The sequence below is a fragment of the Nelumbo nucifera genome, chromosome 5 (assembly GCF_055504915.1).
Source record: "Nelumbo nucifera cultivar China Antique chromosome 5, China Antique-T2T, whole genome shotgun sequence".
NCBI classification, from domain to species: Eukaryota; Viridiplantae; Streptophyta; class Magnoliopsida; order Proteales; family Nelumbonaceae; genus Nelumbo; species Nelumbo nucifera.
In genome coordinates this window covers 41,781,964-41,785,590 of record NC_142653.1, presented here as the reverse complement: position 1 = coordinate 41,785,590, position 3,627 = coordinate 41,781,964, and the positions used below count along the sequence as shown (strand labels likewise).

The window sequence follows — 3,627 nt, the reverse complement described above, 5'->3', positions numbered from 1 at the left end:
TCGACTCTAGGGGTCGGGTGTAACTTTCCAGTTTTGCCCATCAATCTCCAAGGTCCAGGGCAATACTGGAAATCTGGTCCAGTTCAAAGATTCAATTAATCCTACACTGTATGTGCCTAGGGTCTCACCCTGGTAGCTGAGACAAGCCACCCCAACCGACTTGGTGGCACTACAGTGTCAGCCTTGTCAGGATAGGTCTCCCCAGACCGACCCACTGGCTGTGAACATTCTAAACTAACACGAGTCTCATTGAGTGTCCAGTTTAAGGGTATTACATAGAAACATACCAAGGGAACGTGAATCAAATATGTATCTTTATTCATTCACAATAAACTCATAAAGTACATCATTCTGATTGAAGCTAAGGGCATACAAAACTATCTAACAGCACTTTTATTCATTTACAATAAACTCATAAAGTACATCATTCTGAAGGAAGCAAAGGGCATACAAAACTGTCTAACATCGGGTTATGCCTCGGCATCCCCGCTCTTGTGCTGACAGAGGTGTAGTTGGCTAAGATCTTTCGTTTCCCGAATTCTCAACCATGGGACGCTTAGTTTCTAGTCTCAGAAGCCTTTGGTGCCCTTCTAGAGCTAGCCCTTTCCCAGCCAGCTTGGTCGTTAAGCCGGAGGATGTGTGGAGTTTCTTGACCGCCCTCAGGCCTTGGTGGGCGGGGGCGTTCTTCGTCCACATTTAGGCTCAGCCATTGTTAGCTGAGTCGGGTAGCTTAGTCAATGATACGCTAGTCAGCTAGGCGTAATGGGCTCAGCCGTTTGGGGATAGCTGGAGTCAACTCATTTTGCGGTGCAGCTCAGCATGTGTATGTGCGGTGTGTGTGGTGGGCGTGTGTGCGCCTTGGGGTTAGAGCTGTAGCTTAAAAGGAAGGAAACTTTTATTACTTGCAAGTCTACTAGTAGTACATCCTAAGATTTCTCAAGTTCCAACTCCTCAATATTGGTCCGCCATCCAGGTCTTTGAGCCTGTAGGTGCCTGGGCCCAGGACCTTGGTGACTCTATACGACCATTCCCAATTTGGTGACTCTATAAGACCTTGGCTTGGTCTAGCCGAGTCTTTAGGCCAAGCAACAAGGTTCGGTTGGTCAACTCGGTCTGCTCATTGTTCTGGGGTCAGTGTACAGTCATGGTCCGATGGTCGATCTTTAGGTCAGAGCAGAGGGCTTCGAACTTTCGGTCGGTGAACTGTATATTGTTATCTGAAATGAGGATAAGTGGAATATTGAATCGGCAAACAATACTTTGCCAGAAAAAGTTACAGGCATTATGCACAGTAATGCGTGCTAGAGCATCGGCTTCTACCCATTTGGTGAAGTAATCCACTGCCACCAGGAGTAACTTCTTCTGAGCAATCGCAGTGGGAAAGGGGCCGAGGATGTTCGTCCCCCATTGCGCAAATGACCATGGGCTGGTGATTGGCTTCAGGGCAACTATCGCATCTCCTAACCAATTGGGTTGCATCCTGTTTCATCGTCCGATAGAAATAACCTTGCCGGAGTGCCTTGTGTGCCAGCGTGTGTGCGCCAAGATGGTCTCCGCAAATTCCTTCGTGGATCTCCCTGAGGATGTAGTCTGCCTTGGATAGCGCGAAACTGGGTCTCCAGTTGCTCCCACGACACAATTGAGTGTGGGGGCAAGGAGGAACACCAAGTTAGTGCTGGACCTGCGAGAGTGGCCACTAAAGTTTTGCACATCAAGCCCTCGGAGGATCCGTGCAACATTAAATGAGCCTTAAATTCTTTGATATGGTAGGCGGGATCAGTGTTTCCATCGCACATGTCAAGTGGGGGTGCCCGACATCCTGTGGGAGGTACCTCATCCACAATTTCCTTGGTGAAGGGTGACTCCTTGGCCATGGGCACAAGTGGTGGCACCGACCGATCTTCAGCTGGCGTTGTGCTTCTCTAGCTGCACTCTAACTCCTCTAAGCGCTGGCAGAGTTCTCGAATCATGTCATCCCTTTGGTCTGAAGCCGCAATGTGCGTCGCCCTTTCCCTCATGGGGCGCACTACGCAGTCCTTCACGGAGCTGGACTCGGCAATGGAGACCACGTGAAGTGGCGTCAGTCTGTCGATTCTCTCTTTGGTCGGGATCCACATGGTTTGGTGTGTCCTGCTACGAGAGCGGACGAAGGGGGCTGACCTTCTTGTTGTATCCTGCTTTTCTTGGTTGGACCGCGCTATGCCCTTGTCTGCTTGGTGCGCTTTGGGGTCCTCGAGATGAGGACCATCCTTCATGCACGTCTTTCTAGGCAGTGCTACGGGTCCTAGGTTCTCCATCATTTCGAAGATCTTGTCAATTTTTTCTTGCATTACTTGGAATTGTTCAGGATCAATCGTGGTTGGGGGCTGTGGAATTTCTTGATGCGGAGAACGATGGTGGCGAGACTCCCGAGATGGGGATCGGCCTATTGAATGCTCGGACTGGTTCTGGGGCATCTTGAGGGCTTGCTTGATTGCGCGGTAAGAAAAGATTTTCAGGGTGGCTTTTTTGTACTTTCCCACAGACGACGCCAATCTGATGCTGCTCAATCCGAGGTGGTGCACAAACTGAGGAGAGCAACCAGATAGTCCTTGCTGACAAGGCGAGGCTGAGCTACAAGGATGAGGCCGTGCTTCAAGACCTGTGATCAAGAAAGAAGTCAGAGGCCCGAGGAGTTATCCCTGGGTAAGTACTCCGACACTCAAGTCAATAAGAGGTGGTGGGTGGTCGGACCGAGCTATGAGGATGGTGGTTTGAGATACGTAACAGTATTGGTCTCAAAAGTAGGACCCTTACCTCGAGCATGGAGTGCCTTTTTATAGTCGAAGATCCGTATACTAGCCAGATTGGACTTTCGGGGTTGTCGGGGTGAGGTTAGCTGCCGAGGTACTCGAGATAGAGTCTCATTCCCTAGCGGAGTCACAATAATAGTATAGCTCCTCGAGCATGGAGTACCTTACTCCTCCTTATCTATAATAGTGCTCATCCGCATGATGTGTAGTTGACGTGGCTGGAAGGATAAGACGGGGGGCCACAGAAATAGTATAGCTCGGTCGAGCTAGGCCGACGTTGCCTAAGTAGGATGACATGGCAGGGCGATAGCTGGGCGGCCACGTGTCTCATAGGACCTGCTTAGCCATGACTTGAACATCTTTAATCATCAGTAATCACTTGGAAACCCCAAATCAAGGGAAAGAAGAAGAAAACTGTATGTTGGTGGCCATGCAATTTGCAAGTGCTACAGTGCTTCCTAGGGCCTTGAAAGTCACTACAGAACTAGATGTGTTCGAGATCATATCTAGAGCTGGCCTTGATGCGTACCTCTCGGCTTCAGAGATTGCCTTGCACCTTCACATTGAAAACCCAGATGCAACAACCATGCTCGACCGCGTCATGTCTCTACTAACGAGCTACTATGTTCTGAAATGCTCTCTCGTCAACCGGGACAATGACCAAGTTGAAAGGCGTTATGGCTTGGCTCCTGTCTGCATTTTTTTCACTAACAACCAGGATGGAATGTCGCTTCAACCCCTGCTTCTACTGATTCAGGACAAGTTGATCATCATGGGGACTGATCAAGAGATCGTAACACATATGAACTTTGTGATCATAAACTTGCTTTATTAG

At 49.4% G+C, this 3,627-nt stretch overlaps 1 pseudogene; it reads left to right on the top strand.

The window, feature by feature from the left end:
- Nucleotides 1-3,222: 3,222 nt before the first annotated feature.
- Nucleotides 3,223-3,627, top strand: LOC148791469 (caffeic acid 3-O-methyltransferase 1 pseudogene; annotated as a pseudogene).